Genomic DNA, 26915 nt, shown 5'->3' on the forward strand with positions numbered 1-26915 from the left:
ACTTTTTATTTCTCTGGTTGTACACAATGTAATGTTGCACCATATGTGCAGTCCTACATGTACCTAGGGTAATAATGTCCATCTCATTCCACCATCTTTTGTGCCCCCATACCCCCTTGCCTTCTCTCCCTCCCCTTTGCCTAATTAAAGTTCCTCTATTTTTCCTATGCCCCCCTCCCCATTATGAACCAGCATCCACTTATCAGAGAGAACATTTGGCCTTTGGTTTTTTTGGGATTGGCTTGACTTTTTGAGGAAATACCTCCCAAATGCCCCAAACCAAATAACCACTGTCTTGTCAGTACTCTTTCAAATAAAAATGATGTTCTATAAAGAAAACGATTAGTTTAACTACACAAAAGCTTTTCCTTGAGACACCATTGTATTAAGAATATACACCAGAAGTGCTTTATATTCTCAAGGAGTGTCTCCAGATCAGCAGTATTAGTATAGCAGGGAACTTGTTAACAATGTAAACTCTCCTGTCCCACTCAGACCCACTGACTCAGAAGCCATGACTCAGGTGAGGGGAGGCAGTATTCTGTGTCTGACCTCTAGATAATTCTTTTAAATCTGAGAACTGCTGTTTCTGAGTTACAGCAGTGATTCTCAGTCTTGGTTACAGAATCACCTGGAGAGATTAAACTCCCCAATACTTAATTACTCTTCATCAATTAAGTCAGAATCTCTTGAGTGGGACCCAGGCATCAGTAATTTTTAAAGTTCTTCTGATGATTCCAAAGTGTAGCCATTGCCTTAGGCCATTTTCTTAAACAATTCTCTGTTCTGTTCATGTCTGGTACAGGATAGTTGGGTATTGAAAATGGGGCTATCTGACAAATTCCTGCAGTGCTAATAACCACTGCTTTGAGGTAGATAAAAATCAATTGTGTTTTCAGAACCATTTTTCCATACTGAGTAGTCAGGAAATTCTAAGTGGTAAACTAGGAGAACACCAAATACTTCTGATTAGTCATGCCCGCTACCCCACCCCTGGTTTTTTAGCAAAATGATATTGGCAGGTCCAGTAAGGTCCCTGCTTTGATTATCAGTGAAGCTTCCTCTTCAGCCTCCAGAGCTTGCTGTTCTCCACGGCCTTCATTTTTTCATAGACTGTCTCCAGTTAGCAGTTTTCACCCTTCACATTTTATAATAATATTTTTATTACCCTATTACTACCCTCAAATGCAATACATATATAATGCAACCTATTTACATACATCAGTTTAAAAATCAATATGTAGCTAGTCATAGTGGTGCATGCCTGTAATCCCAGCTACTCAGGAGACTGAAGCAGAAGGAATGCAAGTTCCAGGCCAGCCTCACCAACTTAGTGAGACCCCATCTCAAAATAAAAAGGACTAAGAATGTCTCAGTGGTAAAACACACTGGGTGCAACCCTCAATACCAAATAAAAAAAATCAATGTAGTACTCTTCCTATTATAAAGAATAGAAGAATGAGATTATAATAATATATATGGCAAAATGTAGATGCTTGAGAACACCAGACATAATGAAGTTGTTAGAGGTTAGCATATGAATTTTATTAAAAATTTATTATGAAAAAATTCAAACATATACTAGAGATAATAATAAAATGGACTACATGGTTTCCTCAGTGCCCAGGTTCAATAATTATCAATTATTAATACCAGTCTTTTTCACTCGTACCAATACTTCTTAAAAGGTGGCATCAGTGTCACCTTGGAAGATTATTAGAAATATAATCCGTTAGCTGTATCCCCGACATGGGATCAGAATCTCTGAGTTAGAACCCAAGTACCTGTTTTTGTTTTTTTCTCTTAACAATGCTAGGGATTAAACCCAGGGTGCTCTACCACTAAACTACATCACCAGTTCTTTTAAATTTTTATTTTGACAGGGTATGTTAATCAGTTTTGCATCTCCATGATCAAAATACCTGACCAGAACAACTTAGAAGAAAAAGTTTATTTGAGGCTTATGGGTTCAGAGGACACAATTCTTAGATGACGGACTCCATTGCTCTGTGCCAAAGATGAGGCAGAACATCATAGTGAAAGGGCCCAGAGAGAAAAGCTGCTCAACTAATGGTGGGATCAGGAATAAGAGGGAGAGGGATGGAGGAGCCATGTCCCTAGTGACCCACCTCCTCCAGCCCCCTGCCTATAGTACTTACTTAGTCAGGCCGTTCAAACAAGGGTGGATTGATTAGGTTACAGTTCTCGCAATCTCTGAAATATTCCTGCATTAACACAGGAGTTGGGGGGACATCTCATATACCAAACCATAACACAGGATCTCCCTAAATTACTCAGGCTGGCCTTGAATTTGCAATCATTCTGCCTCAGCTTCCTGAGTCTCTGAGATTATAGGTAAGTGCCATCACACCCAGCTAGGAATCTATTTTAATAATCTCTCCAGCTGATTTGCTGAAGTCTAAGAGCCACTATGTATGTACATGTGTATATTTACACACACATACATGTAACATCTCTACCTTTTCAGATTTTTTTAAAGCTAGTCCCAGACAGCACCCATATAATTTAAAAAATTATCACATATTATGTCACCTAAGGAAAATTGAATTATGTAATCTTTAATATCATCACATATCCAGAGTTAAAATTGTCTCAAATTTTCATAATTTTTTTTCAGTGCTGATGGTTGAACCCAGGGCCTTGTATATTGCTAGGGGAGTGCTCTACACTGAGCTATATCCCCAGTCCTCTTTTTAAGACAGAGTCTCACTAAATTCCTGAGGTTGGCAATCCTATAACTTCAGCTTCCCAAGTAGCTGGGTTTATAGGTGTATGTCACCATTTGTTATCATTTATACATATATATGTATTGATTAACTGAGTTATTTATTAGTTTCACACATTCAGGATTTTGCTAATTGTGCCCCTGTGTGTCATTTTGTCATATTCCTCTTTTCTCTGTATTTATTGTAATTTGGTTTTTAGTTCTACAGCCTTGATCTATCAGGTTTGATTTTGGCAGGGGCAGGAATAGTTCATAGCTAGAACTACTTCTTTCCCATTTCATCCCAGTTAGGTGTCTGGCTCTTTTGTTTTCTGCTGTTAAGGTTGATTAATGGGTACAAGTGTTGGTAGCATGATCATCCTGGATTGAAGTTTCCCAGTCAGTCTTTGTGCCATGTATACAATGCAATAATCCTAATCTTTCCCAAAGGACATAGGGCACTTACCTAGGCAAGACATTTATTCTGGGGGAAAGGAAATACCTAGTCACTTCAAGGAGCTTTTAGACTTAGGGTCTGAATCAACTGTGATAACTAGAGAACCCAAACCTCCTCATGGTCTTGCTGTAGAGTTGGGGATTGTAGGATCAGGTAACAGGCACAGCAAAAGTCTGTTTTACAGTGAATTCACTGAGTCTACAGATCCACTTGTTGATCACTTCCCTGGTCCCTGAGTAAATAATTATGGAGACATCCTTGGTAGTTGAAGTATTGTGAAGTACTCAGGCTGTTGGATAAGAGCTATCACAGTAAGAAAGTCTGACTGGAAGCCCTTGAAATTGTCTACTATCCCAGTAAAGATAGAAAATAAAAAACAATATAGTGTTACAAGGGAGATGGTGATAAGTAGTATCACTCTTAGGTTCTACAAAGTGAATGCAGGTTGCCACAGCAAGTTTAACCAAGTAGTCCCAATTGAAGCTGTGCTGGACATGCTACCATGCTATGAAAGATTTAAATTTTTTTTTAGTTGGTAGATGAACACAATACCTTTATTTACTTATTTTTTTTAAAAATAGTTTTTAGTTGTTGATGGACCTTTTACTTTTTTAAAAAATATTTTTTAGTTGTTGATGGACCTTTATTTTATTTATTTGTATGTGATGCCTCATGCATACTAGGCAAGCACTCTATTTATTATTGAGCCACAACCCCAGCCGCACTATTAAAGATTAATCAGGCTTCTGAAACACGTTTTGTGGACACTGATGTGGTAAATACATTCCTTTTTATTTCAATCAGAAATGAGAATAAGACGTTTACATTCATGTGGAAAAGACAATATTTATTTTCAGTTTTGTCCAAGGACTATGTTAACTTCTTCAATCTATTTGCAATAAAGTCTGAGAGACCTGGATTGTCTGGACATTCTACAGAACAGCACTGTGATATATCAGTAATGTGCTGATGGGGCAGAATGAGAAAGGGCAGCTTGTATGGCAGAGGCCTTGGTAAGACACATAGATCCAGAAGGTATAAGGTAAAATCTGGAAAGATCCAAGAATCTGACACTTCTGTAAAGTTTTAGTGGTCTAGTAGTCAGTGGCATGTGAAGACAACCTCTCTTTTGTAAAAGACAAACTTTTGCATATTGCATCTCCTACTATAATGAAGCAAGATGTCTAATGGGCCTCTTTGGGCTCTGGAAGCAACAAATTCCACACGTGGGAATATTCCTCTAGCTCATATCCTGGGAGACATGGAGGGATGTATGCTCCAAGTGCAACCAGGAGCAGCAAAGGGCACTGCAGCAGTCAGTGTGGAGTTTACAGCAAGTCTCAATGGGAGATCAGAATATAGGACTCTGGAGTCTAGGAGAAAGGCCACGCCATCTGCAGCACAGGATTTTACTCCTTTCAAGAAACAGCTCCTCATACGGTATTAGACCCTCATAGAGACAGAAAGCTTGACTGTGGGTTAAAGGTTATCATGTGTCTAAAAGTGTCCATCATGAGCTCAGTTATAAAGTTAATGGGCCCAGCATAATACAGAAATGATGCATTCAAAATCAAACACCAGAAGGACAAGAGGGTTTGAGTAAGCTGCATGAATTAATTAGTAGCACAGACCCCTCTATATTTCTCATGATGGTGGCATCTGCACCCCTTCCTCAGGCTGCACATGCCATAGGAGGAGAAGAAAAAAGGTCAAACTTGATTATTAATGGATTGGTTTGGTATATGAGTGGAAAGTATACATTAAGGGGTCACCCTGAAAGGCAGCTTAGAGGAAAAATCTTCCTCATAGGCAACTTTATGTGGAAGGAGAAGTGACTTGGTACTGAGAATCTGTACAGATTCCTTGGCAACGTTAGTGGCCTGGCCAGCTAGTCAGGATCCTGAAGGAAAAGATGAAGGTTAGAGAAAAAGAGGTCTGAATACAGGCATGTGGATGTACATAAGAGAGTGAGCACAAAGGGTGAAGATTTTTGTTATCTCATGTTTATTCTGACCATAAAGCACCATCACTAATAAAGAGAAACTGAAAAAATAAAATAGATAAAAGAATTCTACCAGTTGATGTTAGCCAAGCTTTGTCATGGTCCATTCCAAAATGGCACATAAATGGAATGGCCATGTTTGCAGAGATGGAGGCAACACATGAATAAAACAGCATGAGTTCCCACTGACCAAGGCCAATCTTATAGCTACTTCTGCCTTTCAAAGTCTAATTTGCTAGCAGCAGAGACCGACATTGCATCCCTGATATGGCTTTAATACTTGAGAGATAAATTAGCCACTTGATGTTAATTCAGTAACATGGATTCCCGATTCACGAAGTGGCTTGTGGTTCAATCTCATAGGGATACTTATTCTGGGTATGACTTTTTGTCTGAAGGGCCTCAGCCCATATCATTATCCAGGGGCTTAAAGAAGGACTCAGACATAGGCATGGGATCCAATTCAACATAGCATCCAAACAGGTGAGCCACTTCATAGTAAAGGTAGTAGTGTGAGCTCATGATCAAGGGATCTATTGGGTGTGCTTTCCAGAGCAGCCAGCCTGATAGATCACTGGGAAGCCTACTGAAGGTGCCTCTGAATATTTTGCCAACAGTGAAGTGTCATCCTTTAGGATGCAGCATACACAATAAATCAGAGATCTAGGTATGGTCCTGGACTGGGACCAAAAGCAGGGGAAGCAGAAGTGGTCCCCACTTAACATCACTCCTACTGACTCATTAGGGAATGTATTCTTACACCTCTGTTCCTATTCTTACAACTCTGGGCTTTGAAGGTTTAGAAGTCCTAGCTTCCAAAGCGGATGCTTTTTTTTTTTTTTTTTTTTTTTTTTTTTTTTTTGCTAAGGGTCTCATTGAACTATAAGCTATAGCTATTTGGGCACTTTGGACTTTTCATGTCCAGGTACCAGCAGGCAAGAAGAGGAGTTCCCATCTTGGCAGGGTAACTGATCAATAAGGAGTAAAAGGACTGCTTTCACACAATGGGTGAGGAAAAATGTATGTGAACTTGAGAGCCTTTTGATACTTAATTGTAACTATGGAAGGACATGTACAACAATCCCAGAGTGAGATGCATGTCATTTCTATATATAAATATACTTCCTAATCAGGAAATTAAGGATTTGGGTTACACCCAGGTAAACTACTAAGACCTGTGGCAAAGATAGCTGAAGGAGAGTAGAATTTGAAGTGGGCAATGGAGGGAGAGGGGGATAAGTAGTAGTTGCAGTCCTGAGACCAACTGAGTGACAAGGGCTATAATTTGTCCCAATAATCACCTTCTTCTAGTTGTATCTCAAGAAGAGAGGTCCAGAGGAATTATAGAGGAGCTGTTCCTATTCAAGAAAGAACCTGCTGCAAAGACCAGAAAAGAAACATAGGATTGAAAAACCATGAAAAAGTATAGATGCAAATATTTTAAGGTAACAGAAATATCAGGAAATGATACTTATGAAGAAGATGAAGCAGATGACGAAGATGAAGGAACTAAAAAGGAATCCTTTGACAAAATGTCTCCAACAGCAATTTAAAATGGCATTGGTTCACATCCAAAAAAATTAAGATGCAAAATAAAAATAATGCTATGAAAATGCCTCAAAGCTGGCCTATTGACAAACAGCTACTGGCTAAGTAAATTAATTAGTTAGCATTTGTTAATGGTGATGAGAAGATTTTCCAAGAGAAAAGTGTGAAAAACTCTGCCTATAACTCAGGCAAGGGGTTCCAGACCATCTACTAAAAATATGGTTAGCTGTGATGTTAAAACTGTGAACATGAATTAAACTGATAATGAAGTGGGACCTTTAAAATCTGAACAAGACACCAATAGGGGTGGTAAGAGCACTGATACTGTAGGCCAGGTTGAGACACTTCTGTACATTCTAATGTTCTCCTTCCTGACAACCATAAGCAAAGTATACCCAAGTTTACAAAAGCTATTGAAGTCAAAAGAAAAAAAAAAACTGTTTCAACTCGATAAAAAATGTGAATACTCCTGCAGCCTGGGAACTGCAGCTCATCTTGTTTTCCATGCTGGATTTCAACTCCCAGCTTCATCTCCCAAAACTTATCTCTGTATCCAACTTTTAACCTGTTAAAATAAAAAAGAAAAAGGAAAAGATAAAAAGGGAAAAAATCAAAATAGCCACCTTGTCAAATCTCAGATATTCTTGTTTATATTATCTTGTTCTCCTGCTTTACAAGCAAAGGTTTCTCTGAATACAGTGTCATTTTTTTATTTTGTTTACTTATTTTATGTGATGCTGAGGATCGAACCCAGGGTCTCACACGTGCGAGGCAAGCGCTCTACCACTGAGCCACATCCCAGCCCTATAGTGTCATTTTTGAGAGAGATATGAACGAAGGGAGAGCAGAGTGTGTGGGGAGACTGAGAATGGAAGAGACCACCCCAACTGCTGTGACCATAGTTAGCTGACAGTCTTTCAGTGCCATGCTTGGTGGGATTCACCATAGCATTTACCCTACAGCTGTACCCTCCCAGAACCACTCTCCACCAATGGCTAAACACAGCAGTAGTTACTGGAGCAGACAGACTATGTCTGTCTAAATTGGGACCCTCTCAAAATGGTCAGTCTTTTTTCCGAGGCTCTTTATCAGTTTGGCCAAGACTTACTCAAAGCTGTACTATAGCCTAAGACTCTTCCAATCTAATTTTCTTCCTCTTCTCATGACGTGGGTGTCTACATCATAGTCTGAAGACTCTCCCTACCTACTGATTCGTCTCCCCTTTAAAAAAATTGTCCCCCAATCAATATTTTGCATACATAATTCTGCCTTTGCATACATTGTCTGCTTCTTTCAGTATTAAGATCTGACTAAAGTCCTGTGTATTGCAGGATGTCTTCCATTCCTGGAATCTTCCATAAATATTGGTACTACTGGTCCCCAACCTTGAGGCAAATAATGACATCTCCAAAGATTTCTAAAATGCTTCTATTAAGAATCATTCACTTGGGGCTGGGGCTAGGGCTCATCAGTAGAGCGCTCGCCTAGCATGTGCGAGGTGCTGGGTTCAATCCTTAGCACCACATAAAAATAAATAAATAAAAATAAATATTAAAAAAAGAAAAGAATCATTCACTTAAAGCATAATCATCAAGATCACAAAATTTAGAGTTGGAAGAGATCGTACAGATCAAAAAATGTTCAGAAAAAGTTTGATGACTTCCTTCATTTCTCTCTTCTCTTTCTTCCAGCCCTTCACTTTCTACTAATCCTCTAATCTTTGCTGGGTATGGTGGAGCATGCTTATGATCCCAGCTACTTAGAAGGATGAGGCAAGAGGATCACAAGTTTGAGGTCAGTCTGGGCCACTTAGCATGATCCTGTCTCAAAACTTAAAAAGGGCTGGGAATGTAGCTCAGTGGCAGAGCACCCCTGAATTCATTACCTGGTATCAAACATAAAACAAACAAAAAGTAAAAAAACAACAAAAATATAATTCTTGCACCTTAACTGAAATTAATACAATTTGAACAGGTTATGAACATCAAAGAGAGTACAGCCTTAGGATTTGGAGAAAAATTTAGGATCACCTTCTGAAAGTGAAACTAGAAAAAAAATCAGCCTAAAGTAGATAAAATTAGCCCCTGCATAAACAACCTACCCTTTTAATTGGCTCTGAACATAGTTTTTTGATTAGTTTGCTTTCCAAATTTTCCATCATGTCATGAAGATACATTCTCAGGAAGACCCTTCTCTGAAAGTGGAGGTCCTGTAGACTAAGCAGTAGTAAGTAACATTATCTAAGAAAGAACGAAAAATTTTAATTGTTAGTGTAGCAGTGATCATTTTCACTTTTAATTAAACAAATATTCATTTACTACATGTGTTATCTGCCTACTATGTGCCAAGCATTTTAAGCAGCAGCACAGGGCAAACTATGTTAAGTGGGACATGATCTTTTCTAAGAACTTATTGTCTGGAGCATGCAGTTTAAGAGAAAGATATTATCCCAAAAGGGATAAAAACTGGCTTTGGTGGTGGTAGAGGAACCCCTTAGATATTTCAATGGCTAGTGGCCCTCCAAAGAGCCACAGAGGAACAGATATACAGTCTATCTGTAGTTTAAGATTTCATGGGCATGTGACAGGGGATGTAATTAGGAAAAATATCTAAAATGGCTCCTGAGGGGGTCAATTATGAAAATTGTCAAGTTGAGAAATTTGGTCTAGAGGAGAAAAAAATGAAAGAAAAATGGGAAAACAGGAGTGAAAGATGAGAAGGTATGTTAAATTTCAAGAGCCATATCCATGACATATAAATTCTTTTCCTTGACATTCTGAAATACAAGTTTATTCCTCTTATATTATTTCTAGCTATGATAACAAAGTATTAAATCTGAAAAGCAATACTGGATTGCCTGCTCTTTATTAAAATAATTCTTATATCCTAGCCAGGCACAGTGGCTCATGACTGTAATCCTAGTCACTCCTGAAGCTGAGGTGGGATGATGGCAAGTTCAAGGCCAGCCTGGGCACCTTAGCAAAATCCCTATATTAAAATAAAAAATAAAAAGGGCTGGGGATGTAGAGTGCCACTAGGTCAATCTTCAGTACTAAATAACCAACCAACCAATCTATATCCTAAAACAAAAACATTGTTTCTTGCTCAAATACTCCAAATGTCCTCACTTTTTGTTATATATAAAATTGAAACTTTAAAAAATATTTTTAGTTGTAGATGGACACCTCTATTTTATTTATTTATTTTTATGTGGTTCTGAGGATTGAACCCAATGAGGCAAGTGCTCTACCACTGAGCCACAACCCCAGCCCCCAAATTTAAACTTTTAAAACAATGTCCTTATTGAATTTCTCAATACCTCATTTTCCCACTTACCTGCAATGTGAATTTTGTTAGACTGACAATATGGAATACTTAACTTTTGGGTTTTTAAAAATATTTATTTTTAAGTTTTAGGTGGACACAATATCTTTATTTTACATTTATGTGGTGCTGAGGATTGAACCCAGTGCCTCATGCATGCTAGGCGATCACTCTACCACTGAGCCACAACCCTAGCCCCTTGGGTTTTTTTTTTTGGTACCAGGGATTGAACTCAGGGGCACTTGACCACTCCAAGTCCCCAACCCTATTTTGTATTTTATTTAGAGACAGGGTCTCACTGAGTTGTTTAGCATCTTGCTTTTGCTGAGGCTGGCTTTGAACTTGGGATGCTCATGCCTCAGCCTTCTGAGCCTCGGGGATTATATGCCTGTGCCACCGCGCCCAGTGATGTCATAGTAGACCAACTCATTGATTATTGTTTGAGCACTTTTTAAGCTTTTCTGCAGTTCACATTTATTCCTTAGGATCATATAAGGTTGTTCCTCCATATCCATAGGACTTCCCTATGGGTACCACAATCTGTGGAGGTTCAAGTCCCTTGTACAAAATGGTGTAGTATGTACATATGACCTATGTATATCCTCCTATATCCTTTAAAATCATACACACTTTATTACTATAGTTTGGATCTTAAATGCCTACCTCTAAGATCTATGTGTTAAAGGTTTGCTCCCCAGCATGGTGCTTTTGGGAGGTGATGGATACTTTAAGAAGTGAGCCTAGTAGGTCATCTTTAGGTCATTGGGAGGAGGATTCCTTTGAAGGGAATAGTGTAACCCCAGCCCCTTCTTCTTCCCAACTATACGATGAGCAGTTTTGCTTCACCATGCACTCCCCTCCACAATGTATTGCCTACCACAGGCCCAAAAGTAACAGGGCCAACTGATCATGGGCAAAAATCTCCAAAACTGGGAGCCAAAATAAACCTTTTCTTTTTATGAGTTAAGACTATCTCAGGTATCTGTTTATGGTGACAGAAAGCTGAGCAAAACATTTATAATAACTAATACAATGTAAATATTGTTATATTATCCTATTTAAGCAATGACAAGATGCTTGTATATGTTTTTACAGATGCCGCAGCCCGGCTGGCTGGGCAAAATAAGCGGAGGGTGACAAATAACTTGTGTACGTTGATACAGCAGGAGTGGGAGCCGTTTATTGCAGGACAGGAGCAGTATTTATACATTCCACACAGCTTATCTAATTAGCATAAACTAGATACATCAGTCAACCAATCAGGAATCTCTACACTTAATGGCTCGCTTTTGTTACTTCTCAAACCACTCCCTCTGGCATTTTGCCAGGCACCATCCAGACTTGTTTACGAACTTTAACATTCCCCTGACAAAATGCCAGGTGTTATTTTGACTTATTTACAGACTCTAACAAGAAACCATGGATATGGAAGGCAGACTGTACTTCTTTTTGCCGAATCTGTACATACCAAACAACTTTCTGATAACTAGTCAGATTTCTTGGTATGTTGATATCAGGAAGGGAGTGACTTTGCTAGCAATCATTAGTATTTCAGTGAATGGAAAGGTATAATTTCTACCAGCACTTTTAAATATATATTTTACTGTGGTATAATTAATACAGAATGAAATACACATTATCTTAAATGTTCGTTTGATGAGTTTTGACAACTGTATTATACTGTATAACCACCACTTGAAACAATATACAGAACCTTTCCATCATTAAGATCCCTTGGACTTATCTTGCTGTCTCTTGTAATCACTTAAGTTTCTAACACCTTAGTATTGTCTTAGATTTCATATAAATAAAATTGCATAGTATGTACTCTGTTGTGCCCAGCTTCTCGTTTATCAAAATATTTGTGAAATTTATCCATGTTGTCAGGTATATTGGCAGTTTGCTGCTTTTTATTGCTGAGTTGTTTTCCATTGTATGAAATATATAATAAGTTTTACATTTTATCTGTTTCTGTTCATGTGTATTTAGGTTATAACATTTTTGGTTATTATGAATAAGGTTGCTCTAAACATTCTGTGTATGAGTTGTGTGCAAGTGTGTACCTGTATTTTCACTTCTCTTGGTTAACTGAGATTTAATGAATCATGAATAGGGAAATGAATGTTCAGCTATAAAAAAAATTGCCAAGCAGTTTTATAAAGTATTTTACACTTACATGAGTAACTTACAAGTTTTAGCTGCTTAACATCTTCACTGGTATTTGGATTATAAAACTTTTTTTATTTTAGCTCCTTGGAATGTATGGAATGGAATATATTGTGGCTTGAACTTGCATTCCTTTGATGATTAAAACTATCAAGCAAGCCCCCCTATTGTTTTATTGTATTAAATTATGTGTATACATAATACAAAATTATTATTATGGGGAACCCAGGATGTGCTACCACTCCACTTAACACATCCCCAGTCCTTTTTATTTTTTATTTTGAGATATGGTCTCATTAACTAGCCAAAGCTTGAACTTGTGATCCTCCTGCCTTAGCTTCCTGAGTCTCTGGGATTACAGGCATGTGCCACCAAGGCCCGTAATTTTGTATTATTTATACACATAATATAAAATTTATCTCAACCATTTTTGGGTGTATAGTTCAGGGGTATTAAATACATTCATAATGTTGTGCTGTCATCACCATCATCCATCTCCAGGATTCTTTTCATCCTATAAAGCTTAACTCTGTTAAGGAATAACTCCCCATTTCCCCTTTTCCCCAGTCTCTGGCAACTACCATTCTTCTGTCTCTATGGTTTTGACTACTCTAGGTAGCTCACATAAGTGGAATTATACAGGATTTGTCATTTTATGACTGGATTTATTTTATGTAAAATAGTGTCCTCAAGTTCCATCTGTGTCAAAATTTCCTTCCTTTGTAAGGCTGAATAGTACTCTATTGAATGTAGATAGCACATTTTGCTTCTTCATTCATGCAAGGTTAATAGACAATGTACTGCTTCCATGGTTTAGGAATTTTGAATAATGCTGCTATGAATATAGGTGTACAAAAATTTGAGACCATACTTTCAATTATTTGGGGTATATACCCACAATTGGAATTGGTAGATTATATGGTAATTTTATTTTTAGTTTTTTGAGAAGCTACCATACTGTTTTCTTTGGTGGTTGTATCATTTTACATTCTCACCAACAATGTACAAGGATTTCAATTTCTCCACATCCTCACCAACATTTATTATTTTTAATGCCATTCTAATGACTTTGAGTAGTATCTTACTGTAGTTTTGATTGCATTTCCCTATATTAGTGACACTGAGCATATGTTCAGGTGCTTATTAGCCATTTGTATGTCTTCTTTGGAGAAAAGCCTATTAAACTTTTTTCAGTCTTATTATATTGGTTTCTTATTGTTGAGTTTCAGTTCTCTAATTTTTCTGGATATTAATTCCTTATCAGTTATGTGATCTGCAAATACTTTTTCTAATTCTGTGGGTTATCTTTTTGCTCTACTGATGGCATCTTTTCTAAAAATATTTTTCTCTTGGTTGTTGATAGATCTTTAATTTATTTATATGTGGTGCTAAGAATCGAACCCAGTGCCTCACACATGCAAGGCAAGTGCGCTACCACTGAGCCACAGTCCCAGCCCAATGAAGGTATCTTTTGATGCACAAAATTTATTTATTTGAGGTACTGGGGAACCAAGGGCTTGTGCTAGCACTCCACTTTAACACATCCCCAGCTCTTTTTTATTTTCAGATAACTAGCTGAAGCTTGAATTGTGATCCTCCTGCTTCAGCTTCCTGAGTCTCTGGGATTACAGGCATGTGCCACCATGCTCAGCTGATGCACAAAATTTGCTGGGTACAGAGCTACACACCTGCAATCTGATTAACTTGGGAGGTTGAGACAGAAAGATCGAAATTTGGAGGCCAATCTGGGTGAGTCAGCAAGATCCTGGCTCAAAATTAAAGAGCTGGGAGTATACCTCAGTGGACAATGTTTACCTAGAATGTGCAAGGCCCTGGGTTCAATCCCCAATACTACCTAAATAAATATTTCTATTTTTTCTTTTGTTGCCTATGCCTTTGATGTAATAATCAAGAGATAACTGCTAAATCCAATGCCATGAAGTCTTTGTCCTATGTTTTCTTCTAAGAGCTTTATCTCTTAGTTCTTTTATCTATTTTGAGTTAAATTTTATACAAGATGTTAGGTAAGGGCCAAATTTTTCTTATGTATATGCAGATCCAGTTTTTCTAGCACTATTTGTTTAAAAGACTGTTCTTTCTCCATTGAATGGTTTTGTCATCTTATCAAAAATCATTTGGCCACCTATGGGAGGGTATATTTCTAGATATCTAGTCCATTGGTTTATATATCCATTGGTCTATATATAGCTTCATATAAACTTTGAAATTAGGATATATGAGTCTTCCAGCTTTGTTCTTTTTCAATATTCTTTCCTTGAAATTTCATATGGATTTTAGGATGAGTTTTCTATTTCTGCAGAAAATACTGGGATTTTAATAGGAATTGCACTAAATCTGTAGATTGCTTTGGACAGTATTGACATCTTAATAATAAGTCTTCCAATCCATGAACATGGGATGTGCTTCCATTTACAGATGGTGCTCACTTTTTAAAGGGATTATTTCCTGATAAACCCACTATAAATTGAGCCAGGCAGAGTGGCACATGCCTATAATCCCAGCCATTTGGGAAGCTTATGCAGGAGGATCACAAATTCAAGGACTATCTCCATCAACTAAATGAGATTCTGTCTCAAAATGTAGAATTGAAAAAGGGCTGGGGATTTAGCACAATTGAAAAAGGGCTGGGGATTTAGCACAGTGGGAAAGTGTCCTTGGGTTCAATCTCCAGAACTGCAAAACAAACAAAAACCAACACATCAAAAAACAAAACAAGGGGCTGGGGATGTGGCTCAAGTGGTGGCGCACTTGCCTAGCATGTGTGAGGCACTGGGTTCGATTCTCAGCACCACATAAAAATAAAATAAAGATATTGTGTCCACCTAAAACTAAAAAATAAATATTAAAAAAACCAAAAATAAACAAGAAAACCAAAACAAAGTATCCATTTTAAGTTGAAAAGTAACACATCACTCCTAATCTTTACACCATCTAGCCTTAAATGTTTGAAGACCTCTTACATTAGCCTACAATTGGAAAAAATTATCCAACACAAAGTCTATTTTTTAATGCTGAATTCATTGACTGGGTTGAATATCTCATGTAAGTTATTGAATGCTGTACTAAAAGTGAAAAACAGAATTGTTGTATGGGTAATCATCACTAACATACACAGCTGAAAGTACACCAGCATTTGGTGTTTAAAGCATTGAACTAAAATTAATTGCAGGATGATGGGATTGCTACAGTGACAGGGTCATCAGTTTCTTCCTATGATGAGGCTTAAAAATAGGTGGTATTAGGCATTGGGGCATTGACTCTTGGTTATAGTGTAGCAGGCAGTGTTTTCTTTAGAAAGATATCAAGTTTTGACTGCAAAGTTTGTTTCTTCTTTTCATAAATATATTTCTCTATAGAAAAAACGGGCATTCTGAATTGGTCTGTCAGCTCTTGGATGAATCTCTTGAAACTGACATTCGTTTCTTTTAACATCTGTACTACACTAAGGATATCAGAAAATGCCTCAGTTTTGGCCTCATGTTTCTTTGCTATTAATTTTCTTGATGTTTCAGATATAACTTCTTTCTCTGCCTTAACTTTTTAATTTTTTTTTCTCCAGTTTAGTCAGCTCCTCATTGCAAATTTCTTCAGTGTCAATGCCAACAAACTCTTCTATCATCTTCCAATGTTGAATTCTAGCTGTTTCCCAAGCACTAATATCTACTATTTCATCAACAGCAAAATCTTTGTTAAAACCTATAGATGTTCATGACTTCAAACCTTTCTTCCAAATGCCATTCATGCACTGCTATGACTTATTCCAAGCTGTAGCAATGTTTTGGATAGCATTTAGAATGTTAAAAACCTTTCCAAAATTCTTGGAGCATTGAGCCAGATTCAGTCACTTCACGGCCTGTGAAAACATTTGGTATAAATAGTATGTTTTGAACACAGCTATTGTGCCTTGGTCCACTGGCTGAATGAGTTCAGCTGTGTTCTGCAAATACACACCCTCTGCATCAGGATGCATATCACCAAAGTACTTTGGATGCCCTTGAGCACTGTGTAAAATTGGAAGAATCTTGAATATAGGATGTTGTTTTTCCTATAACATTCACTTGCCTATTAATATAACAGTTCAAAAAACAGTCTTCAAACAATGCTGATGTCATCCAGATTTTCTTCTTGTGGTGATAATAAATGGGAAGTGGTAAACTAGAAAAAGTACTAATTTGAACCCTGTAAAAATCTCACCCCAAAGCAGCATTATATGATCTTTTACTCTTGATCAACGTACGTACATTCTAGCATAAACAATCAGAGGAAGCTTGTTTCATTGACATTAATGATTTGTACTTCTTTTTTGTTGTGGTACTGGAAATTGAACTTAGAGGATGAGCTACATCACCAGCACTTTTTATTTTTTGAGACAGGCTCTAATCTGCCCAGGCTGGCCTCAAACTTACTATCTCTCCTTCTTCACTCATAGTAGCTGGTATTACAAGCATGCACTATTGTACTCTGCTCTGGCAGATACATCTTATCCACAATTATCCTATGTAGCACTTCCTTAAAAGCTTTGGTGCCTTCAGCACTGGCAGTTGCTATCTGAAGATCTTCACATTATGAGAATTATGACACTTTTTGAAGAGCTGGAATCATTCATAACTTGCTACAAACATTTTCATGTATGTAGGATCATTGGCACAGACTTTCAGTGTATCAAAATAACTTTTTGCCTTTGCTTCAATCATCAGTAGGGTAAGTGGTATGCACTTTTGTATCTGGTCTTACATCCACATCATAAGTAATATTTTCATTTCTTGAATAGACCCAGCTCTCTTTTTTTTATGATTGAATTTAACCCATGCTGATGATTTTACTGCATCACTCGTTTGCTTCTTATCCTTTAAGATGGCTAAGACTGTCAGTTGCAAAAGTCAATTCATGTGTGATGGCCATGACTAGCTTACTGCCTTAATGCTGGGCAGCTGTCTTGATTTTCATCTCAAGTGTTATTGCCTTCCTTTTCTTACCATAAGGAGACACAGAAGAGCATTTTGCAGACATGATGGTATGCAAAAACACAAAATTAAAAAAATTCTGGCAACACATTATATTATAGAGTATGTTATTTACCATCACAATTTCATGACCTATTGGGCTGTGGCTTGCTGCTGCTGCCCAACATCATGAAATATGCCCCATATATTGCTTGCCCAGGAAAAGATTAAAATTTAATTTCTACTAAATGTGTATCATTTAAATGTCATTGTAGCCATAAGATCATGAACTTTCATAAGGTTGGGGACTGCCTGTATTAATGTTTAATTTCTTTTGACAATATTTCATAGTTTGCATTCTACCAGTCTTTCACTTAGTTGGTTAAATCCCAAGTGGTTTTTTTGAATGGACTGAATAAAATTTTTTAAAATATTTGTTTTTATGACATTGTAAACAGATCTTTTTCAATGCTGCAAATCAAATCCAAAGTTTTGTATGCTGGGCAAGTGCTCTATCATTAAGTTACATCTCCAGCCCACAGTAATTGGTTTGGAATTTTCTTTTCATAATGTTGTTAGTGTATAGAAATGCAAGTTTTTTTTTATTGACTTTGTAACCTTCCCCTTTGCTGGATTCACTTAGTTCTAACAGCTTTGTGGAATCACGTCATTTGCAAAGAGATATGAATATTTTTTAATGTCTGTGATCCATTAATGTATATTTCAAAATGGAGTTTTCATTTTTTATTTGTTCTAATTAGTTATACATAACAGCAGAATGCACTTTGATTTACTGTACACAAATGGAGCACAACTTTTCACTCCTCTGGTTTACATGATGTAGAGTCACACCATTCATGCAATCATATATATACCTAGAGATCTTTCCTGCCCCCATGTCTCCTCCCCTCCCTCCCCCCAATTCAAAGTTCCTCCATTCTTCCCTTCCCTTGCTCTCTCCCCATTATGGATCAGCATCCACAATTCAGAGAAAACATTTGGTGTTTGTTTTTTTGTGATTGGCTTATTTTACTTAGCATGATATTCTACAACTTCATCCATTTACCTACAAATGCCATAATAAAATGCCATTTTCTTCTCCTTTAATGCTGAGTAATATTCCCTTGTGTATATATACCCCAGTTTCTTTATCCATTCATCTATTTGAAGGGCATTTAGGTTGGTTCCACAGTTCAGTTATTGTTAACTGAGCTGCTGTAAACATTGATGTGGCTGCATCACTGTAGTATGCTGTTTTTAAGTCCTCTGGGTATAGACCCAGGAGTGGGATAGATGGGTAAAATGGGGGTTCCATTCCAAATTTTTTAAGGAATCTCCTTATAGCTTTTCAGAGTGGTTGCATCAATTTGCAGGCCCACCAATAATGTATGAGTGCACCTTTCCCCCCACATCCTCGCCAATACTTATTGTGGCTTGTATTCTTGATAATTGGCATTCTGACTGGAGTGAGATGAAAGATTAGTTTTGATTTGCATTTCTCTAATTACTAGAGATGTTGAACATTTCTTTCATATATTTGTTGATCAGTTGTATATCTTCTTCTGAGAAGTGTCTGCTCAGTTCCTTAGCCCATTTATTGATTGGGTTTTTTGTTTTTATCATGTTAAGTTTTTTGAGTTCTTGTATATCCTGGAGATTAGTGCTCTATCTGATATGTATGTGGTATAAGATTTTCTCTCATCTCTAGGCTCTCTCTTTACCTCATTATTTCTTTTGCTGAAAAGAAGCTTTTTGGTTTGAATCCATCCCGTTTATTGATTCTTGATTTTATTTCTTGCACTTGTTAAGGAAGAAGTCAAGTCCTAATCCTACATGATGAAGATTTGGGCCTACTTTTACTGCTATTAGGCACAGGGTCTCTGGTCCAATTCCCAGGTCCTTGATCCATTTTGAGTTTTGTGCATGGTGAGACATAAGGGTTTAATTTCATTTTGCTGCATATTGATTTCCAGTTTTCCTAGCACCATTTTCTCCAATGTATATTTTTGGTGTCTTTGTCTAGTAAGAAAAACTGGCTTAGTCTGTGTCCTCTATTCTGTACCTTTGGTCTACATGTCTATTTTGGTGCCAATACCATACTGTTTGTTACGATAGCTCAGTATAATTTACAATCTGGTATTGTGATGTCTCCTGCTTTTCTTGTTAAGGATTGCTTTGGCTATTCTGGCTCTTATTTTTCCAAGTGAATTTCATGATTGCTTTTTCTATTTCTACACAGAATATCTTTGGGATTTTATTTGGAGTTGCATTAAATCTGTATAGTGCTTTTGGTAGTATGGCCATTTTGACAATATTAATTCTTCCTATCCAAGAACATGGGAGATCCTTCCATTTTCTAAGGTCTTCTTCAATTTCTTTCTTTAGTGGGTAGAGGTCTTTCACCTCTTTACTTAAATTGATTCCCAAGTATTTTTATTATTTTTGAGGCTATTGTGAATGGGATAGTTTTTATGATTTCTCTTTCAGAGGATTCATCATTGCTGTATAGAAGTGCATTTTATTTATGTATATTGAATTTTTTTTTTTTTGGTACTGGCGATTGAACTCAGGAACACTCACCCACTGAGCCACATCCCCAGCCCTGTTTTTATTTTATTTTTTTAAATTTAGAGATAGGTTCTCACTGAGTTGCTTAGCACCTCGCTATTACTGAGGCTGGCTTTGAACTCACGATCCTCCTGTTCTCAGCCTCTCGAGCCACTGGGATTACAGGTGTGTGCCACGAAGACTGGGTGTATTGATTTTATATACTGCTATTTTGCTGAATTTATTAATTCTAGTTTTCTGGTGGAATTTTTTTTGGATGGTCTAAATATAGAATCCTGTCATAGGCAAATAGTGATAAGTTTGAGTTCTTTTTCCTAGTTGTATCCCTTTAATTTCTTTCACCTATTTAATTGCTCTGGCTAGAGTTTCAAGGTCTATGTTGTACAGAAGTTATGAGAGAGGGCATAACTTTCATATTCCAGTTTTTAGAGGGACTGCTTTTAATTTTTCTCCATTTAAAATGATGTTGGCCTTGGGCTTAGCATAGATAGCTTTTATAATGTTGAGGTATGTTCCTACTATCCCTAGTTTTCTAGTGTTTTGAACATGAAAGGGTGCTGTATTTTTCAAATGCTTCATATTTCTGTTATTAACTTAAATGAGTTAAATACTAACAATTTTCATTATTCTCTTGGAGTTCTTCATATATTCTGAATAGAAGTCCTCTGACAGATAAAAGTGTGGAGAATATTTCTGTCTGTGGTAATTTTTGAAGTGCAGAAACTTTGATTTTGATGAAGTCCTGTCAATGTTTTCTTTAATGGTTAAGTGTCTTTTGTCCAAGAAATATTTTCCTACTCCAAGGTTATGATGATACTCTTTGTTTTTTTCTAGAAGTTTTATAGATCTGGGATTTATGTTAGGTCTTGGAGCCATCTTGAATTCTTTTCTGTGTATGGAGGAAAAGGGATTGAAGCTCTTTTCTTCTTTTTAAAGTAGATATCTGGTTGTTTCAGTGTTGAGAGCCACAGCCGAAGGGGCCCCAGCAAACTTCCAGCTGCCGGCTGATGATTGGCTCACAGCGGCCCCAGCAACATCTAGCTGATTGGCTCCTCTGCGGTGATGCTCATTGGGCTGTTTCCCTGCCCTTTCAGACCACGGAGCTGCTCATTGGGGGACTTTTTTGGCTCCGCCCACGTGACCCAGCCAATCGGCCTCAAGAGCAGGAGGATTGTGGGAGGTGGAGAGAAGCTTGTGTGGGAGAGAGAGGCTTGTGGAAAGCCGGTGGTGGCAATTGAGGCTCTGAGGGTTTTTCCTGAGAGGCTGTTTTGTTTGGCGTGTGTGGTTCTAAAAATAAAGTTAGTTTCTTTTGACAAGTGGCTCCTGATTGTGCCCAGCCAGACTGCGGCATTTCAGAAATATTTAATTTTTTTTCTTATTGAATTGCTTTACTGCCTTAATAAAAAAGTGACCGTCTAGGTATGGATCTGTTTCTAGGCTGTATTTTGTTCCATTTACTTATTAGTCTAACCTTATACAAATAACATTTTTGATTACTGAAACTTCATATAAGTCTTGAAAAAAGGTAGTATATGTTTTCCAACTTTGTTCTTTTTCTTAGAAATTATTTGGGCTATTTCAGATCCTTAAGGTTTTTACATACTTTAGCATTGTGTATGTCTTCAAAAAATTTTGCTAGCTTCTTGTTTCTTTTTTAATAGTAACTAGGTTGAATCTATAAATTTATTTAGGAAGAACAGACAGCCTAATGATACTGAGTTTTTCCATCCTTAAGTATAACATATTTGTCCATTTATCTGTCTTAGCTGTTTTATGGTTGTTAATGCAGAGGTTTTGCACATTTTAAAATTTTGTTCCTAGGTTTCTGATGATTTTGGATGTCATAAAGAGTTGTTTACAATTTCACTTTCCTATTTTTTGTTGCTAGTATATAGAATTGATTTTGCTAATATCGAGCCTGTGTCCTACAACTTGCTAAGTCAACTTACTTGTTTTAGTAGCTTTTTTTATATATTCCATTGACTTTTAGATGTACACAATCATTCTGTATATAGTTTACTTCTTCCAAATTTTTTGAGATAGTTTCCATAAAATTTACTTTTTAAAAAATATTTATTTTTTGGTTAGACACAATACTTTTATTTTGTTTATTTATTTTTATGTGGTGTTGATGATTGAACTCAGGGCCTCGCGCATGCTAGGTGAGTGCTCCACTGCTGAGCCACAACCCCAGCCCAAAATTTACTCTTAAAAGTATATAATTCAGTGACTTTTAGTATATTCACAATATTGTGCAATCATCACTATATAATTCCAGAATATTTCTATCACTCTAAATATAAACCCACTTATTACAGTCACTCCTATTTCCCCAGTCCCCAGCCCCTGAAAATCACCAGTCAACTTTCTTTGCCTTTGGATTTACTTATATTGGGTATTTCAAACAAATGCAATCATATGACTTTTACTTAGCACATAATGTTGTAGCATGGAGCAGTACTTCATTCCTTTTAATGGCTGAATACTATTCCATGATATGGATATGCCACATTTTATTTATTCATTGGTTAGTTGATAGGCCTTTGTGCTGTTTCTACTGATTATCACAAATAATGCTATGAACATATATATAAATTTTTGAGTGAACATGTTTTTAAGTTCACAAGGATATATATCAAGGAATGAATTTTTGGGTCATATGGCAATGCTGTTTAATCTCTTAAAGAACTGCAAAACTATTCTCATAGATGTTGCATCATTCTACATTCCTACCACCAGGATATGAGGATTCCAATTTCTTCACATCCTTACTAATACTTGTTATTGTCTCTTTGATTATAGACAACATAGTAATGTGATACCAATCCCCCCTCCCCCCAAGCACCTTCTGCATGCTAGGCAAGCACTCTATCACAAAGTCACATTCTCAAAATAATTTTGAGATGGGGGTCTAGTTAGGCTGCCAAGGCTGTCCTTGAACTTGTGATCCTCCTGTCATAGCCTACTGATTTGCTGGGATCATAGACATACACCAATGTGCCTGACCTTGTGATTCAAAACCTAAGGACTTAGTGATGTTGAGTATATCTTCATGTGTCATTTATATATCTACTTTGTGGCGATATATATGGGATCAATGGTGTGCACCTAGTGTTCTTCGAAGTACAGAATTTTTTTGGACCAGGAGTTGAATCCAGGGGCGCTTAATCACTGAGCCACATCCCCCATTTTTGAGGCCTCACCAAGTTCCTGAGGCTGTCTGAACTTGTGATCCTCCTGCCTCAGTCTCCCTCCTGAGTCACTGGACTTATAGGCATGTGCTACTGTGCCCAGCTGAAACACAAAATTTTTTAATTTTGATCAAGTGCAACTTATTTTTTCTCTTTGGTGGTTTTTGCTTTTAGGATCACATCTTAGAAACTCTCGAGTAATTGAAGTCATGAAAATTTATGGTTATGTTTTTTTTCCTATGAGTTTTATAGTTTTGGCTTTTGTTTGAATCTTTGATTCTTAAAAATATTTGTAAATGGTGTGAAGCAGGGTTCCAACTTCTTTCTTTTCCTTTTGGATATCCAGTTTCCCCAGCACCATTTGTTGAAGACTATACTTTCCCCTGTTGAACTGGCTCAGAACTTTTTGTTCAAAGTCACTGACCATACACAGAAAATTTAATTCCTGTATTCTCAATTATATTTCATTGACTTATGCTTCTGTCTTTATGCCAGTATAGTACCATCAGTCATGATAGCTTTGTAGCAAATTTTGAAATCAGAAAGTGTTAAATCTTTCCAAACTTTTTATTTTACTGCATAGATGAGGGCCCTCCAATATCCTTAGAAGTGGTGAGAGCAGGTTTTTTTTTTTTTTTTTTTTTTAAGACATGCTCTTGTGATGTTGCCCAGGCTTGTCTCCAACCCATGGGCTCAAGTGATCCTCCTACCTCAGCCTTGTGTTGAGACTAAGGGTATATACCCCATACCTGGCTCAGAAGTATTTAATGTTGTTCCTGATCTCAGGAGAAAGGATTTCTATTTCACCATTAAGTTTTTCAAAGATTTTCATTATCTGATACAGAAAGTTTCCTTCCGTTCCTGGCTTGCAAAGATTTTTTAATGTTAATGGATTTTGAATTTTGTCAAATGCTTTTTCTGCATTTGAGACCATCATTTTGTTTACTCTCTGATTAATGTGGTAAATCAAGTTGATTTTTTTCAATGTTAAAGTTCACTCTCCTTGGTCAGAGTTCCTTTGATGTTGTAAGGTTCAGTTTGTGAATATTTTAAGAATTTAAAAATCTATGTTCATGAGGGTCATTGGTCTGTAATTCTCTTGTAAAATGTTGTCAGATCTTGGTATTAGGATTATACTGGTCTCATGTGAGTTGAGGGGTTTCTTACTGTTCTGCTTTCTGAAACAGTATAGGATTGGTACTCTGTATTACTTAAATGTCTGGGGGGAAAATGGCTGAGGCTGATTGTGTTGGTGCATGCCTATAATCTCAGTGAATAGGAAAGCTGAGATAAGAGGGTGGGAAGTTTAAGGCCAGCCTCAGCAATTTAGGGATGACCTAAGCAACTTAGTGAGGCCCTGTCTCAAAAAATAAAAACGGCTAGGAATGTAGCTCATTGGGTAAGTGTCCCTGGGTCAATCCCTACTACCAAAAAAAAAAAAAAAAAAAGTGAAGACTCAGATTCCCACATTACCTACCTGCAGTAAGTTGACTCTCCTTTCTTTCTCTGGCACATCTTTTTGTAAAAATGATAAATTATTATTTAATAAACTCTTCAAACAAAGTAGAAAAGTCCAAAGATAAAAACTTGCATTTTTGACTGACATCCTTTCAGACTGCTGCCTCAGGTACCACTAGGGATTTAACAACCAATGAGTGCCCTACCACTACCTACATCCCCAGCTTTTTTATTGTGAGATACAGATTTGCCCAGGTTGGCCTTAGACAACTTGTGATCCTCCTAATTGTCCAAGTTGCTGGGATTACAGTATGCATGCATCATAATTTTCTTAATTAGTGTCCTAATGATGTTATTTATATTGCCCTTAGAGACATTTATTAAAAAAAGGTAGCAAAAATATCTCTGTGAATCTCTTCTTTTTCTTGGTGTAACTGCCTTATGAAATAAGACTTCTGGGGCAAAGGCTAATGCATGTCAGTTTCAGTAAATAAGGTTGTAGCAATTTCATCTGTACATCATCTGTACTGAACATGTGGGAAAGAAAGGGTGCTTATTTCTTTCCCTATCTGTTTTGATAGTGTAGGATGGGAACTGTATTCCTACATATCAATACTGATAGGCCAAAAAAAAAAAAAAATCTGTTTAGGGGCTGGGCATGTAGCTCATTGGCAGACCACTTGCATAGCCTACATAAGGCCCTGAGTTTGATCTTCAGGATGGAGAAAAAAAATGTTTGGAAGTTGGACATCTTTGATGACTGGATTTTTTTTTTTTTTGGCTTAAGAATGTCCTATTGCTATCTCTTGCCAATTTTTAAATTAGGGTTTTAAGTCTTTTTTTTTTTCTTTTTCCTGGTACTCAGGATTAAACTCAGGGGTGTTCTATAACAGAGCTACACTGCCAGCAGGACACCCCTACCACCTTTTTAAATTTTGAGACAGAGTCTCCCTAAGTTGCAAAGCTGGCCTCTGTGTTCCTCTAGCCTCAGCCTCCTGATTCACTAAGATTGGGAGTGTGAAACACTGTACTTGGCTTTAAGTTTTAATTGATTTTCTACGAGCTCTTTCTGTTTTTCTTCTTTTTGGAAATGACAATTTATTTTCCCTTGGTTCACTGTTTTCAAATTTATAGATTACAATCTTCATGTATTTAAATTTATTTTTCAATTTTATAATTCCTAGTTTTTATTTCATACTTGGAGAAGGCCTAACCTCAAGATTACAAAAACATTCACCTTGATTTACTTGTTTTTACAGTATTCTTTAAATCTTTGATTCATTAAGTATTTATTCTCGTGTAAGAAATTAGATACATGTAAAGGTTCTCTTCAATGCCTACTGTTTCTTGATTTCTTTTCTCACTGGCCCATGATTTGTAATGTATAGTTTACTGGTTACTACTAAGAGTTATGGAGTTGTCTGATTCCAACATTTATAACTAATGGTTTTGATAATTGTATTTATCTTAAGAGTTGGGACTAAGAAATAACATAATCTGAAAAAGCACTCCAGCTCTTGATACATAAGTGCTCAGCACAATACATATACACCAATTTACTTCTGAATCCTCCTGTTCATGGATGTGTCTTCCGTATCTCATTTATATAATCCATCCATTTAACACTGTCATTTCTCATGGCCACTTTTTCTCGTTTCAACAAAAATATCACTTTTCAGTTGCCTTTCTAATCACAACTAGAACCTGAATATATTAATCTTGCAGGTAACAATTAGCTGTGCTTCACAAAGTAGTGAGAACCAAAATCCAAACTCTAAGGTACTGAACACGTGGGAAAGAAAGGGTGCTTATTTCTTTCCCTATCTGTTTTGAAAGGATGGAAGAAGCCTGTCTTATTTCAGCCCTTGGGTTACAAACAGTATTCTCAAACGCTGGTACCCTTTCAACTTCCAAGCCTACTTTACAGCCTGAAGGTTAGTAGATCATCCTAGGGCAACTACTCTGAGATTCGAGGCAGGAGGTGAGGGGTCGGGGAGGATTCCCTCCTGGGTCTTTGGTCCTGACCTGAGAGTTCCCTCGAGGCCCGCTGGGCCCACTCCCAGCTCGAGGGTGATGCCCCACGGCAGACGTCGTGGGCAGACGACTTCTTGAGCTCGCAAACGTGCACGCAGGCAGGACAGCAGGCGGGCTTGGCGGGCAGAGTAGCGGCAGGACTCCCATCCCTGCCCTCAGGAAGCCCAGAAAAAGCGGGCAGAGTAACGAAAGGCGCGCGCGGAGGAACCACCCCAAAGACGCCGCAACGGGCGGACGCCAGGGGGCCCGGCTTCCCGCTCCAACGACGCGCGTCACTCTGGCTCCTTGAAACAAGCGCCCCGGCGCTTGGCTTGCCCTTCCCTTGGGCTCCGGAGAATTTCTGTGGCCACCCCAGCCCCACTATGACCGCCGTTCCCGCCGCAGACACCTCGGGTCCCGGGGCGGTTGGTCCGCCTCCTCCCTCTAACCGCTCCGGCCGTGGCTGGCGCGCGCGCGTCGGTGACGTCCACGTAGGGGC

The 26915-nt window shown here is 37.6% G+C and overlaps 1 long non-coding RNA gene across 1 annotated transcript; it reads right to left on the minus strand.

The window, feature by feature from the left end:
* Positions 1 to 4008: 4008 nt before the first annotated feature.
* On the minus strand, positions 4009 to 26876 carry LOC125617017. Its single transcript, XR_007347876.1, has 3 exons — positions 26429 to 26876; positions 8834 to 8972; positions 4009 to 7297 (listed from the first exon to the last, which is right to left on the minus strand). It is a non-coding gene; the product is annotated as an uncharacterized LOC125617017 (long non-coding RNA).
* Positions 26877 to 26915: the final 39 nt, after the last annotated feature.

This window comes from Marmota marmota, unplaced genomic scaffold (genome assembly GCF_001458135.2).
Source record: "Marmota marmota marmota unplaced genomic scaffold, marMar, whole genome shotgun sequence".
Classification (NCBI taxonomy): Eukaryota; Metazoa; Chordata; class Mammalia; order Rodentia; family Sciuridae; genus Marmota; species Marmota marmota.